At 42.6% G+C, this 15670-nt stretch overlaps 1 protein-coding gene across 6 annotated transcripts in view; it reads right to left on the minus strand.

The window, feature by feature from the left end:
- Positions 1–15670, minus strand: part of DPF3 (double PHD fingers 3) — a 279265-nt gene that overhangs the window by 41073 nt on the left and 222522 nt on the right. For 3 of the 6 annotated variants that reach the window (XR_010123747.1, XR_010123749.1, XR_010123748.1), the window contains 2 exons: positions 14065–15450; positions 5165–6960 (listed from right to left, as the gene is read on the minus strand). The exons of the other annotated variants lie outside the window; for them this stretch is intronic. The gene's annotated coding sequence lies outside the window, so the exon portion shown is untranslated. Of the gene's footprint in view, positions 1–5164; positions 6961–14064; positions 15451–15670 lie in introns of those variants that run through there. 6 annotated transcript variants of the gene reach the window in all.

Raw genomic sequence — 15670 nt, forward strand, 5'->3', positions numbered from 1 at the left:
ATCTAGCCCATGCCCCCAACTCTATGCAAGAGAAATGCTTGGCTATCAGTGAGTTCCCCATCAGCCTCAACAGTCTAAAATGCTTGGTGTCAGAAGAACTGCATGTCTCTTTGTTTTAGGCACCAAGGTGTTTTTCCTGTGCTCCCCGGAGACCAAATGTAACTGGTCAGTGCCTTTATCTCAGTGATACACATAATAACAGCTATGAAGTGACCCCTAATTCTTTTCCCCAAGTTAACCCCAAATCCACAAACCTTTCCTTAAAGGGCTTATTGTTCATCCTGTTAAACATATTGTTAATAAGCTTTTCTGCAGTTTTTGGATTTTCCACAGTCTTTTTCAGCTAATTCAAACACAGTGGTGTCAAATATTAAATAGAGCTGGAGTACTGCTTCCCAGACCTTCCACATCATTCCCAGTTTAACACAGCTTGGTTATCATGCTTTCTTAAAAATAAACAACACAACACTCCTCCAGCTTGTGATCCACTACAACTTCCAGATCTATCTCAGCTATAATTGTGCCTTGCCAGGTGATGGCCAATAATACAATCAACATAATCCAGTCAAGCAGATTGACGCTAAACCATTGATGACCACTGTCATCACCTCTCAAAAAAGTATTTCATAGTCTGGTGTAAAGAAATATCAGGTAACCAAACAACGTGTGTTGTTCACACCATGTTTAATAAAACACAAAGCATAGCATTTTCTAACTTTTAGTCTGAAGACTCTTTCTCCTCCTGGTCTATGTCTGAAAACTAACTTCTGGGTGACTTCATATGTGATCACAGGGTAGAGCTTGGAGAAAATGAAGCAGATACTTAACATGCTTATCCCAAACACTGCCCCTTTTCAGGAAACTTGGAGGTAACTGGGGGAACTTAGCAATAAACCCCACTGAAAGTTATCCTGAGGTCTGAAAGTCACTGATCCTCTCAGCACAATGGAGTATCCACTAACAATGGCTAAAGAGCATCTCTTGAATAAACTTAGCTTGACTACTACCACCTGTCGTGACTAGCTCATCGACCATCCTTCAGGATCATTCCATATGCAACTAGTAAGAAGGTTTCAATTCAGTAGTAGGTCTGGTATCAATAATCTTCTCCACCATCCAAGGAAGAACATGTTTTCTTATTGGTTGTTTTGGGAGATGAAGTAAGAAGTAGGGAAAGTGTCATTCTGAATATGAAGAATCTGAGTACTTAGGAAGAAATATATCTCAGCAACATCCTCAACATCCCATAGTTAACCACTTTAAGGAGTCACAGCCATTAAAGAATCTGTGCTCACCACAAAGAGACCATTTCTCTAACGGCAACAACTCCACATCTTCCAAGTTGGGCCCCACTCATTGTCTCCTATCATTTGTCTCGTACAGATGAAACTCTACCATCTATGTTCACTTAACTCATAAGACCCAAGTTGCTAGAGATGAATAATATTAGTCATGATGTCCATAACAGAGAGTCACTGTTACGCATGGCTGGATTATCCATAGACACTTCTGGTAAACATGGCACTACTGCAGTTTGGACTCTGTACCAAAACTAGAAAAACTAGTAAAGAGCTTTCCAAAATCTTCTGGTGAGATTTTTCTGGCTGTGAAACATTTGTTGCATTTGGCCATGAAATCGTTTACAGCACTGAATCATGAAATGCATCAGCAGCCTTTCACCTGGTAATGTGAAATTCTCTTTCCTTAGTCCTGAAGCTTAGAAAATGCCCTATTACCACCACCACCACCACCCCCAACTGAGCAGTGCAATACTCTCTATTTCTAAATTAGGGATCAGCAAACTATGTCTTGTGGGCCAAATCTGGCCAACTGCTTATTTTTGTAAATAAAGTTTTATTGGAACACAGCCATGCCCATTCCTGTACGTATCCTCTACAGCTGTTTTCATGCTTCACCCAGAGCTTAGTTGTGACAGATGTTTGCCTTACAAAGCCTTAAATATTTACTATCTGGTGTGTTACAGGAGAAATTTGCTGATCCCCATTATAAATGATAAGGCAAAAAAATTGCTTATTCAGAATAACCTCCTCTCCAACCCAACAAAAGAAAACAAAACCAGAAAACAACCGTGACCCCAGCGAGTAGTGTTTGCATACTTAAAAGCCAGCCTAACTCTCTTACAAAGTATACTCTGAAATAAGATGCATATAAAACATAAAATACTATTTGATGGCACAGTAGGGTGACTGTAGTCAGTGGTAGCTTAATTGCATATTTTAAAATAATGTAAAGAGTGTAATCAGATTGTTCATAACTCAAGGGATAAATGCTTAAGGGGCTGGATACCCCATTCTCTATGAGTGCTTATGTTCACATTGCATGCCTGTATCGAAACATCTCATGTACCCCATAAATATCTACATCTACTATGTGTCCACAAGAAATTTTAATTAAAAAAATTTGTAAAAATCTATATATAAAATACTTAAAAGGTTAATTTAAATTAAAATTCCGGAAGGATTTTTTTAATGAAAGGAAGTTCTGAAACTGCTGATTTAGGGATATAATAAAACCCAAATATGGTTCTAGTTACATGGAGTGATTTGGGTTTCTTAGAAAAGAAGGGTAAAAGGAATGTGACGTAATAGACAACTGGTCATCAATAAGAATAAACTGAATTTTTTAAAAAATCTCTAAACTGTACAACTCTACCCAGAGTTCTAAAGAGAAGGTCTTCCATGTACATGCAGAGGAAAAGGAAATGGATAGGGGAATGTTTTCTGGTGGAGCCATATCCTGAATCACCCCTAACATGTGCTGAATAATGACCTAGCTCCATCCAGAGACCAACCCAGGGACCCATTCCCACCACATAACAATCCTAAGTCAGGATACCGCTAGAGGCATCCATAGATTAAGGCAAAGATCCACTGTTATGAGAATCTGGACAAGGCATTCCAGCCTCAACTTCCACCTTACCCAGACTGGCAGCCCTTGAGAAAAGCTGCCCCAAAGCCATCTAAGTGTGCCCAGTAGGCACATGGTCATGTTCAGTTAGGGCACTCAAAGCTGATCTTCAGTTTTCATTTTTCATTTATCACCAACACTGAAAAATGGGGAGATCTCATCAAAATGTTTGAATTGTGACCTCCCTTGAAAAACCTGAAGATCTGGGAGCCCTGGGCCCACCTCCTGCAGGCTGCATCCCCTGAGCTGAGTCACGGCTGCCCCATTGGAAGCACAGGTGCTTCCTGGTTTGAGACACTCCCTACCACTCCTGTTGTCTCCCTGTGACCTGAGACTGAGCCTCAAGGGCTGTTCCACATCTCTCTGGCATTGTCATTTATGTCATACCTGCCTTGCTTCACTCACCAAAGATACCTGCTCTGTCGGCATCAGATTTTCAACCCCAGAGCTAACCATCTATGGTAACTACATGTTTCCAAGTGGACGAGGAACATGATTTCTTTCTCTCTTTTTCATTCTCTGGCCCATGTGTGTACTTTTGCCCTCCCTCTTGGTCAGTGACCATCTATAGACAGAAAGCACATCATTCTTGGCCTACAACCCATTATCAGACACGTGAAAAAGTCAGTCCCTGTCCTCATGGCCCACTATTATGGACATTTGATCATCCTGGATCTCCTCTATCCTTAGTTATTTACATTGATAGTACACCTTCATGCCAGACCTCTCATCCCTGTGAGCAGCCCAAATATAGCATCTGCAAAGAAAGCCTGAGTCATGAGGAAAGACACACTCTAGGTAGAAAGCACTGGCCCATCAGAATCAAGGTCCTCTTTTCTAGGGAGTAAATTAGAGGGTGAAATCGCTTCCCATGGAAGAAGATATTTTATTCCTTAGGTGACTTCTTAATTGAACCTAATGTCTCAAATTTTGAGTCACTATAGGAAGTGGGTGATGTGTAATAAATATGTGAAACTTCATTTTACTCTGTGTTCATCAAAAGATACATGGATAAGCTAAATGTGGTTTACACATGCAATGAAATACTATTTAGCCTTCAAAAGTAAGGAAAATTTGACACATCTACGTAAATAATCCTTGAAGATATTACACTAAATGAAATAAGTCTGTGACAAAAGGACAAATGCTGTATGATTCCATTTACACAAGGTACTTAGAGGAGTCAAATTCAGAGGGACAGAAAGTAGAATGGTGGTTGCCAGGAGCTGGGGAGGGAATGGGGAGTACGTGTTTAAACGGTACAGAGTTTCAGTTGGAGAAGATGAAAAAGTCCTAGAGATGGATGGTGATGATGGTTGCACAACAATGTAAATGTGCTTAATGACACAGAACTGTATCTTAAAAGTGGTTAGAAAGGCAAATTTTATGTAATGCATATTTCATCACAATAAAAAGGGAAAAAAAAACCCTAAGGAGGGCACCATATTGGTGTGGGGCTTTCTTTTTACTGCTAGGAAAACTTACAAAGTCCATAATGCAAGGCATAATGTGATATTCAGTCTAAAGAAAGATGGAGTACACTGGCAGCAGCATTACAGTGTCATGTTCATCTCCACTTGGCCCCACTGGGGCCAGCAATGCTCAAAGGTCAAGACCTGGCCTGACATGCTCACCTGGTTCTGTCTGACCTAGCTGACCCATCAGATAAGAGGGCCCTTCTTCACGCACAAGGAAAGCCTACCCCAGGGGTTCCAGCTGACAGCTGCACCAACCGGCAGCTTGGGAGGCTACACCAACAGCACCTTTCAGGCAATGAAAATTTTAACCTCCCACCTATTCTAAGCACACACTAAATCTTGCATTTTTGTGCAAAACTTCTATTCTTGGCACAGGTGTGACAGCAACCTTGGACAGGTATACTAAGTCGGTTCACATAATCAGGCTTTCAATCCATCAATTTTGGCCATGGAGAGGGTGATGATGGTGATGGTGATGGTGATGGTGATGGGGGAGTGGGTGACAGCAACCCTGGGCTCAGAGAACGAACGCTGGCACCAACCCTTGTCACTGTTCACTTTCCAGGCCACCATCTGTCAGCCAAGCCAGTGGCAACTGCTGTTCTAGACCGTGCTTGTGAATAAAACAACAAAAGGTTCAACAAATCTTGGCACGCAAGTGGGAAGAATCATCTCAGGAGTCCCTGCCGCATGATGGCGTGAAAGTGAACTCACACAGGATGAGCTTGGTTGGTCAAGCAAATTTTACAGCGATGCTATAGGAGCATTGGAAACAGACTTTTATTTAACAGAAACTTACACACACTTGGTACAAACCCTACATTATGCAAACCTTTATCACAGTTCTACACAGGTTGTCACTTGTGGGAGTTTGTTGGAAAGCAGATTATGATGATAATTATTAGCATTTTGACAAGGGACATTTTCTACCAGAAAATGTCAGAGAAAAGGGCTACAAAATGGTACAGACACTCTCGATGATCCCCTCCACCAACAGGACTGGCTTTGAACGGGAAACCTGAAAGGACTGGCAGGAAGTCGGTGCCACCTGCCCTGCCCTTTCAGAGGCCAAAGAGATTCTCAGGCTCAGAACCATTTCAGTAACACTGTGACTCAAGGACCTCCGCTGACCAGAATACCCAGCCTTAGATTGTTTGTGTGTTATTATGACTCTGCTTACAAGGGAGGGAAACCCAAGAGCATGGCTGTGTGAAAGCCCAGTGCAGTGGGGAGCCTGCGGGTAGAACCCAGTGGCTCAGCCAGTCGGCCCTGAACCTTTGCTGGGCCACAGACACAGCGCCAAGATACATCTCATCGGCCAAAACACCCAACTTCCGCCAGCTCGGCCAGAAAGGGCCATGTTAGAACACTCGCCTTCTTCCTTGGCTCCCACCAGCAACTGAATTTGAGGTTCTCATCTTTCAGGTCGGCCTTCCTAGCCCTTGGGGACAGCTCTGGAAGCTCAGGCCCCAGAAGCCAGCTCAGCAGAAAGTTCCCTTTGCTCATCTCTTCTAGGAGTTGTTAGGTGACTGAACTAATATCATCTCAGCTGATGCTTTTATTTTTGCTTTTTTTTTTTTTTTTTTGCTGCATTATTTTAAACAAAGCTCTCTGCATTCGAATCTATTGAACTTGAGGGGATATATTCCATCACTAGATGGAATTCCTTTCTGAGCTAGACCTCATCAGACATGATAACTAGGAGGCAGGCTGCTTCTGACATTCAGATAAAAGGGGCTTGCCTGGGGTGAGGGGGCAGTGAGGGTGGGAGAAACTGCTGATTTGTGGCTAAGTTATTTCAGTCAAGTCTTAACACACAATCATTTAACATCACCAACACTTTCAATAGACTTTTGAAGGAGGAAAAAAAAAACTGATCACTCCTCACTTACCACATCCAACTCGCAGAAATAAAAATACCTAAAGCACATAACATGAATGGCTTTTTAAAAAGCCTGAGAGAGCAGAGTTGATCTTTATTTTCTTATTTAAAATGTGGGGCATTTTTCTTTAGAGTTAATATGCAGTCTTTTATTTTACATTAAGTACTCTTACGATTTCATGTCTTCACAAAATTGCGCTTAACTTTTGAAGTAGGAGGTACTTTAAACAAAAATACTGTGCAATGTCAGCACTTTTTTCCTTTTAAATATTGAAATAAATAAAATAGTTAACTCTTTTTTTCCATCAGTTTGTTTGTATTCAGTTATTTCTACTGTAGAGTAATTCCAGGCAGACCTGGGTACTTTCTCACAGACAATCAAAGAAAATACAATGAAGATTTAAAAAGAAAAAAAAAAATCTTCTTATTGCACAAACTGAGGCCATTCCCGAGGCTTCTGTGGGCTGAGCTGAGTTGCGCTGCAGGATTTTCCACTCCTGTGCTGGCCCCTGTGTTGTCTGAAACACACGCACAGGAGGGGGCTGGACAAGGGAAGAGGAAGAAGAGGAGGAGGAGGAGGAGGAGGAGGTGCCAATCATCCTGGCTTCTTTTCACCTTCTTCGGAAATGGCTTGCTTGAAGGATGCTGGAGTCCCCAAGGTCATAATGTTGACTGCAGAGGGAAAGGCAATGAAAGATAAAACAAAAAACAACAGCATGGAACAACTACTTAAAAAAGAAAGATTAAAATTAAGGGGTGACAGAAATGAAATGAATTTAAAAAAAAGAAGAAGAAGAAAGAAAGAAAACCACCAACTAATTGCCAAGTTAATGAGGCTAGGCCAGGTGCAACAAAAATCAGGGTAGTGTGTCCAGCGCCTTGAACTTCAGCAGCACGAGATCAGCCAGGAATAGGGCAGGTCAGTTGCTACTGGGTCAGAGGCAGAGAGAACACAGCTGGATTGTCAATTCCCAGGTGGTGTAGCAGGCAGAACTGGGTGTTAGCAAAAAAAAAAAAAAAAATTTCCCCTCCACTTGGAAACCGAACAAACTGAATCTTTTCACAGTTAAAACACCCCAGAAAGGACCTTTATGATGTCATCTCTCTCCCTGTCATCCAAGTAGAAATGAGTAGTTCTATGTTATAGAACCAATTCAGCCACAGAAAACTCCATCAGATGCAAAGGACACTGCTTCCTTCACAAGCACACACACTCAGCCCCAACCCTGCCCCAAGTGATTCAAGTGTGTCGGAGTTACTCGGAGACAGACCCCAACCAAGAGACCAGTTCCAGTCCTCCACTAGCACAGTGATCCCTTTGTCAGCCTTGGAACCTGGTAGTGGTTCACACAGGTGGGCCCTTTTGCCTGGATAGCCATGCATAGCTTTTGCTTCTAGCTGAAATGAAATCTGCCATTTTGGTCTTTGGAACGGAGTAGTTGACACAAAGGAGTGAGCAATAAAACCAAGTACTATCACATTTCACCCCGGAAGCAGTTTCTGAAAACAGAGATGGGTGTCCCAACAGTGCCTAAATCACATTAAACTGAGCGATAAGGGAGGGAGGAGAGGGAGAATGGGCCTAAATGGAAAATGGCCAAGCCAGCAGTGAAAAAAGCTCAAAAGCAAATGAGCAGCTCAGCCTCTTCCAAGTTGAAAGGCCCCTCCCCTGCCCCATCTCTCCTGGTACCCAAGGCATCACTCAATGGCCAGGTGCACAGGCCTGGATTAGATGCTCTTCCAAAGCTGAGACTCCATGCATCCAGCTTTCCTCCTTGACCAAGTCCTCCCTCCACATCTGCTCCTGTTCCTTGCCTCTACCCCATCCCACCCCACTGTCTCCCTTTCTGATCCGCTTTGCTGGTGCACCCTACCCCCACTTCCCTCATGCTCTTTGCTGTCACCACCTGCCTCTAGCTCCTTCCCTTGAGTGATCAAACCCAGGTGACCTTTCCTGGGACCTCCCACAGAACGCCTGCCGATTGTTCTCTCCGTGGGCATCTGTCATCATTTCACTCCCTGCCAGGAGTCTTTCTGTCCCTCTCCCAGTGCCCTGACCCCTCTGGTCAGATGTTACCTGCCACTCTGTAGTGAGTCTGTCTCATAAGCTTTCCCCACACCCTTTCAGTTTCTTCATATTTCCACCCCTGACCTCCCAACACACACACGCATGTATTTTTCCTTTGCCCCACTAAAGCCACCTAGAAAATCGTGGGTGAGTCTCAACTTGGCACTCCTAACTTCCATTTTCTCTTTTGTTTCCTCTGGTTAGGTCAACTGCAGGCCATAAAAATGAAACAATGTGCAGCTGTGTTCTTAGTCTCCTGCTCTCAATCCCCTGCAAGAAGGCATAGTTTTCTACCCCTCCACGCATGGTCAACCCATCCCGACCCCTGTCCTGACATACCCCTTTTCTCTCCTGTACCCCTCACCACCACCTCACCACCTCCCACCTGCCCCCTCTGACTTAACCACTGGATGCTGTGTCCAGAGACTTCTCCAATCTTCCTGTCAACAATATTTATTAAGCATCCTCTATGTATAGAGTGAGATTTGGTAAGACTTCCACTAATTAGCTCAGAAACTGCTCAGTTCTCAGTTTATTTCAACAAATAATTATGGCACATTGGTGTCAGGCACTGTCTGGAGGACATAAGTGATATCACCTTTGCCCTCAAGGAACACTCCATCTGTTTGAGAAGGACTACAAGCAAACATGATGTGTTGTGATAAGCACAGGAGCAGCAGGAATAAAATGCTACGGAATGGTACTTAGGTGGGTTTTCAAATGGTGATTTTTGCCATTTTACATGGGTTAGGTTGTGATTCCCAGCTTTGCTTTTTGTTCGAATATTATCTCCATTGTCTCTGACAATAGACATTCTTGCCTACAGATTCAACAGCAACGGTCCATCTGGAGCTCTTTGTTGATCTAGATGGCTTCCTCCATGAAAATCTTCTTGTCTACTGAGATCCATGGCAAAAATAATCACATACTACCCCATGACAGCTCTTACATGGTTTTAACTATTTGTGAATTTCTAGTCTGATCCACTAGGTCACAAAATAAATCCAATGGCCAATAAATTCATTGCCCCATGTTTAATTTTATCCTGTCCTTCACAGTGCTGAGCAGTCACATGCATACTGTTATTACTCAGTCCCTAGTTGCCAAATGAACCGAGGTATATCTGAATGAAAATGTTATCATCCAAGGTCTGTAAACAGACTAGCCTGAAATCTCAGCTGAAAGGCCAAATGTCTGAGTCACCAGTAACGGGGTAAATCAATCACATACCTCCTGATGTAATGCACTGAGAAGGATATAACATCATTTCTACGGTATTCTAACCAAAATGCACAACTTCAGTTTAGTCATTAGAAAAACAGCATCCAAGCCTGAACTGAATGGCTTTTGCTATGAAATGACTAACCAGTATCGAGGTTGTGAAAAACAAGATTGTAGTGCTAACTATTCCAGATTAAAGGAGTTGTAAGAGGACATGGCAACCTGTGAGCCCAGACTGGATCCTGGACCAGAAAAAGGGCACTAGTGAGACAACTGGCAGAATTTGAATAAGGTCTGTAGGTTATAGCATTGCATCGATGTGAATTTCCTGATTGTGATCATTGTACTGTGGTTATTTGAAGAATCTGGGTAAAGGACATATGGGAATTCTTGGTATAATCTTTGTAAGTTTTTCGTAAGTGTAAATTATTTCAGAAGTAAATTTTTTTAAAAGCCGTAGTTATTGGTTGAGTTCCAGTGGTGAGATACTTTGAAAACCTAATTGCCAATGTTTTTTATCAATAATTCAGTTCTAACAGGAATCTTCCACCATTCTCATTTATTTTGTAAACCAATCATGCAGAATGGCTTTTCCTGTATTGCTATTTTGAATAGGTGATCAGAAATCACTTTTATTAAACATCACAATATTATATAATTCAATGTTTTTGTGTTAGAAGCAATTGGGTTTGTGACCAGGGCCCAAAATGTTCACTCCCTGCCACCATTACCCCCACTACCACTGGCACCACAAAAACAGTGACCATTTAGGAAGCTCAACTTTAGTTCTCCCAGAAAGTTCATGAGGACTTAGACACTGCTACTTCTCAGAAAGATTCTAATGTGTCATAATTTCATTTGGGGTGTCTGTTGTTTCGGTTTTTTCTTTTACAGGATCAAATACCTCCTTTTCATCCAATAAATTCTTGAATAAAAGACCTACATGCATTTTACTGATTTCACTCAAGAAATCTTCCAAAGATGATCTTTGGGGAAGTCAGTATAGCCTGAGGAAAGATTATTAGAAGATCCATACCTCATTTACTGAACCTGGAACTTTAGACAAGTCATCAAACAGGATCAAAACTCAAGTTTCCTCATCAGTAAAACGGGAATAAATAACATCTACCCTACCTCATAGAGTTATGCATCATCATGAAATAATATGAGCTACATATTCTGATAGGGGAAGAAATGTCCATTTCCCCTCTCAGAAACTGAGGCAGAGATCCCTGTCAAAAAATTCACACAGGGAGCTGAGCCCAGAGCCCAGAACTTGTCATCTCCACTCTAGGCTTCCACACACCAGATCAAAGACACCTCACTCAGAAAATACACAACACAAGTCACTTCTCCTCCAAAGGCTGAGCAAAATCCCCTGAGGAAAAATTTCTAACGGATGAATCTGCTCCAATTTTAAGTACATGTTCAAGATCATATTCATCAGATGTAACAGGAGGTATACTGGGATAAAATTAATTAATTTTATTCCACCATGAAGTGAGAACCCCCAAACACCCTTTAGTTCTCTCCCTGAGTAACGATCTTGCGTTCCCTCCAGTGCTGTATAAAGCAGTATCAGTCTGTAGCCCATTAGGTGCAGAGAGAGATGCCGAGTAAGCAGGAACCCTTAAAGGGATGCTATTGATGTGAACATCACATTTTTTTTATTAAATTCTTCTCTCTAAAATACCAGTAGCAAATTGGATTACTGTCTTTATAGTACCTCTAAAAAATTAAATGCATATTTCTAATTCCCAGGGTTATAGTGATTACAGTGTCTGATCTTTACATAGTCTCTCAGTAACAGAAATAAAGGATTTGATTGTTCTAGGCAGGGAAAAAAATCAGCTAGACCATAACAATTGTCACCTTTAGGTCAACGGCCCCCCTCCCCAGGGAATTAAAATATTGTAACAAATTTAGAAAGTTCTATATCTTTGGTTCCCCTCTCTTTGGCCTGGGACTCAGAAAACTCAGGGTGGTACTTTACTGAGCTGAGGGCAAAGGAAGCTGGTCAGATCGTTTTCATCTTGATGACTCTAATTTCTTTTGTATTTTAAATTTTGAGTAGTGATACTTATTTAACAAAAGCAACAACAGAAAGGTGTGTTGACTGTTCACACAGCTCCTACAATTCCTAAGGTCACAAAAAGGTGATCTCTTTGTACATTGTCTAGAAATGATGATTAAGAAGGTAAGTTTCTACAATATTCCGCAGAGAATCTGAATCAGAATTCTCTTTTACAGGATCTAATTGCTTACTCTTTAGTTGTTAAAATTTCCTTTAATGACGTTACCTTTTAAAAGCTATATTCATTACAAAAACCCTTTTCTTCAGTTGGAATTGAGAAACAGCAAAGTATATATACATGCATGCATATATATTCCTTAATTACAGACTATGCAAGGGGCAATGCAGGCAACGATAGAGTATAGGCTCTACAATCAGGTTGCCAGGGATCAAAATCTGGCTCCTTCCTAGCTGTACATTTCTTAACCTTATTACTAACCTCAGTTTCTGCAAACTGGGGATTAATATAAACACCTATCTCATGGGAGTAGTCATGAGGATTAAGTGAAATATTCCAAGGAAAGCGCCCAGAACAATGTCTCACACAAAAATATAGACTGCTATCTAGAGAAAGGGAGATAAATATACCACATCCACCACTAAAGTGGTTGGAAACCCAGGACAGCCAGCTTCCTCCTCCGATACCTTCTCTCTCGGAGCTTCCTTCCTTTGCCTTAAAACATTTCCCTCCAATGCAATGCCCATCCCAGTCCCTCAAACTTAACTCACTTAACCTCTCTGGGTCAAGTTTTCTGAACTGAAAAGTGAAAGATTTGAACTTGATCGTCTTAAAAGTCCCTTCCAGCTTTTTTAAGGGTATAAATCTTGAGTCTGTTCAAAGACACTATAAGCAAGGTGAGACAAGACGCTCTGGCAATGCTAAGAAACCTTACTATGCTTCTACTACCCCAAGGAAGAAAAGTGAAGATATCTACTACCTCCAGGAAGAGAAACTGAAGATCAAAGATCAAGCTATACTATTAAATATAAAATAGACAAGTAATACCCATTCTCAAATAAACATTCTCCTGGGAGTTTGCCTTGTTAGTTCTAAATGGTTAGTTCCCCTGTTAGACTCCAAGCTAGACTCTGAAATTCGGTAAGCCTTTATAATTTGCTTTAAATATGTGGATTAAAAAAAAAAAAAAACCTCAAGTGTAAAGGCAAATTGTCATTGAGAATTCTGGGACTATGAGCAACTACACAGAATTCAAATGAGAGCGTAGATTGGTTGAACATATGTTTATTAACATAGAAGCTCACATTTTATCAATGAAAGCAAGTTGTAATCCCATGAATCCAATATCTGAGTCAAAGGTACAGAGTAAAGAGGTGGAAAATGACAGCAAGTGTACATTGTATCCCCTTAGCAGGAACCTACTGGAACAAACTCTATTGGCTGACATGTGAGCATGCAGAATATGACAACCTTGGAGGTTTATGCCATATTTCCTAGGAACAGGCCACATATAGATTAGACAGAACATCCCAAAAGTGGGTGGGATTGTTATTTTCATTCCCTCAAAACTGAGAATAAATGCCCAGGTGATCACATACACATCTCAAGCATGAGAAAAGTGGAAGCCCTTTCTGTCTCAGGCTACCAGGAGAGCACAAAGGCTTCATTTCTGGGTTTCTTGGCTTGTCCTTGTGTTTTAGGTTGCTTTGTTATTTTAAGGAGTGGTCTAATTCATGAAGATCTGCAGGGGCTGGACTGTCAAAGCAGATCTTCCCAGAGACACTGATAAGCAGTCTGTTAACCAGGCAGCTACTTGGGTCTCCCAATCCATGTCAAATAGTTCTGCCTGTGTTTCCAGAACCGTGCACTCCTGGAGGCCAGAAACCCTGGCCAACCTTAAAGGGAGTGCAGAATCTTCCAAACAGCCAAACAGCCAAGTTGAGTTTTGTGCCTAATCAGGGATCTTCTTTAATTTGGACTCACCCCTTGGTTTTGAAATTGGTACCCAGAGTAAGAAATACCACCTAGACATGCAGTGCCCTGTGGCCACACCTCCCTATTCCTACCCAAATCCAGCAGCCAACTCCAATCTCAGTTCCCCGGACTCCACTTCCAGGTTTAGCCAAGGGAGGCAGAGTTAGCCAAGCACTTCCCCAGCCATTTTCTCTTGTAGTTGAAGCCAGAAGCCTGCCATTCTCCACACTGAGCCCCTCCCATAGTCCAGGCAAGACTCAGATCCCACACCTATGCCGGGGCCCACATGAGTTCACATGCACACGCAGGCCACAGAGGGCCAGGGGGAGACACTCCAGCAGCCACTCTTACACTAAGAAGGGGGTCCAAACCCAGGAAAACAAAAAAGCAAGGTGGGGGAAAAAGGAAAAAGAAAAAGGAAACTAAAAAATAGATATGATGGTTTTGCCCACATTGCAAGACAGGTTAGCCAAGACATACCTTTTGACTAGGACCTCGCAGCCGGTCATTCTTGGGACTGTGTGAGGTGGGTGGCCTTCTCCATCGCCCCAGGGGCCTTGAGCAGTGTTGCTTTGGTTTATTTCAGGAAGTGCTATTGGAAACATAAAACAAAGTGCCTGGCGGGCACTATAAAAAAAAATAGAAGAAATACGGTAGCCTTGATCATCCAATGGGTATTGATATGTTTCTTAACAGGGGCAAGGGGAGGGGAAACACATGATGACGTCTCCTTCTATCTTCCAGAAGCACGGCCTCGGCCTCGGGTGGTGGAGTCACTGCTGAGCCCATGACATTCTGCTTATATTCCATCCCTGCATTTGGAAGTCGTTCTTTGCCAGGAGGAAAGTGAGGAAAAACCAGCAATAACAAAACAGCAGCTCTACTGATGGAGGAGGAGGAGCCCAGGAGGCGGCTGGTCAGGGCCCAGGTGTGGAGGGAGGCCAGGCATAGGCACCCCGACTTCTCTGGAACTACTGACATTTTCTCGCAAGCAGAGAGGAAGATGGAAAGGTCAGGGAGGAGAATGAGGGAGGGGTCTGCCGCGGGGAGCCGCAAACTCCATGGGGCACAGAAAGTGCAACCGTCTCCCATTGAGGAAACTCTCCCCACCGGGTGGCTTGCCTCTAAACAGGATATTGCTTCGATTTCTTTGATTTCCCTTCTCTCTCTCTCTCTCTCTCTCACTCAAAAACAGTCTGATTCTAATAATAGCTAGAATATATAAATAATAATGTTTTAATGTTATTGGTTCTTTGTTTCCAACCCAAAGTTCCTCTTCTCTTCCTTTTGCCAATAAATACGAAAATTGAGGACATCAACTCTGCTCCTGTCAAAAAGACCCCCTCCCCTCAGAAAAGAGACAATCCGTCTAACTTCCTATTTCTATGGAAAATAAATAGCGCATCACGATGCCATCTCTCGGAAGAACGCTCATTCTGCTGTTTTGTTTTGTTTCAGTAGTTTGTGTTTCTGTTGTACATACCCAGAACAGAGTGGTGGGGGGGAGGGATGGAGGGACACATGGGAGGTGAGGGGAAAAAAAGCAAGGATAGAGGGAAAATCTAAAGTTGCCTTTCATTAAAAAAAAATATATATCAGAACCAGCACAATGACCAAAGTCAGAGGGGGATGGCTAATTGCCCAGAGAGTCTCTTCCGTGGGTTTAGCAACTGCCCTTTTTATCTGCTGTGGGCGAACCCCGGCCACTGCGGCGTCCTCGACAGGAGCGAGGCTCTTCCAAATCGTCCTCATCAAAGCCGTGGAAAGTTGACGTGTCACTTTCTGACGTGGAACCGAATAAGTCCTCCGTGGTACGTGCTGCGGCCGCTGCCTCCTTCTCCTTCCTGCCTTCTCCTCCCAAATGAGCTGACATGTATGATGAATATATCAGCACATGGGTTAAGCAACAGACAGCATTATTAATATTCTCATTACATTATCACAATGCTATTCTTAATAGCAAGATATTAAACCATCTGCACACCAAAGGGATTAACCCGGTGCATCACCTGGTGACGGGGATTTGGGACAAAGCAAACATTTCCAGGGAAGAGGCTTCCCCCACTCCCTGAAAAGGCATCATCTC

The sequence above is a fragment of the Pongo pygmaeus genome, chromosome 15 (genome assembly GCF_028885625.2).
Source record: "Pongo pygmaeus isolate AG05252 chromosome 15, NHGRI_mPonPyg2-v2.0_pri, whole genome shotgun sequence".
Classification (NCBI taxonomy): Eukaryota; Metazoa; Chordata; class Mammalia; order Primates; family Hominidae; genus Pongo; species Pongo pygmaeus.